The sequence below is a fragment of the Nanorana parkeri genome, unplaced genomic scaffold, assembly GCF_000935625.1.
Source record: "Nanorana parkeri isolate BGI_ZX_2015 unplaced genomic scaffold, ASM93562v1 scaffold3848, whole genome shotgun sequence".
NCBI lineage: Eukaryota > Metazoa > Chordata > Amphibia > Anura > Dicroglossidae > Nanorana > Nanorana parkeri.
The window spans coordinates 30,825-31,056 of NW_017310116.1; positions in this window are offsets into that span (position 1 = coordinate 30,825).

The following is a 232-nucleotide window of genomic DNA, read 5'->3' on the forward strand; positions in this document are numbered from 1 at the left end:
TTCGGGGAGGTGGGGGGGGTCACATGATACACCCTCTGCAGGGAGGCCAAATCCATTTGCACGGCTTAGTGAGCACTCCTCGGCCTCCCCGTCTTATGTGAACGCGGCGTCTGCCGGACCGGGCGCCGGGAATGTCAATTACTTCACCGTAACCTGCTTAACCCCTTGTGATGCGTCTACACTGTGACCTCACCCTGACCCTCCTTCTCCTCATCACTTACCCTGACCAGGT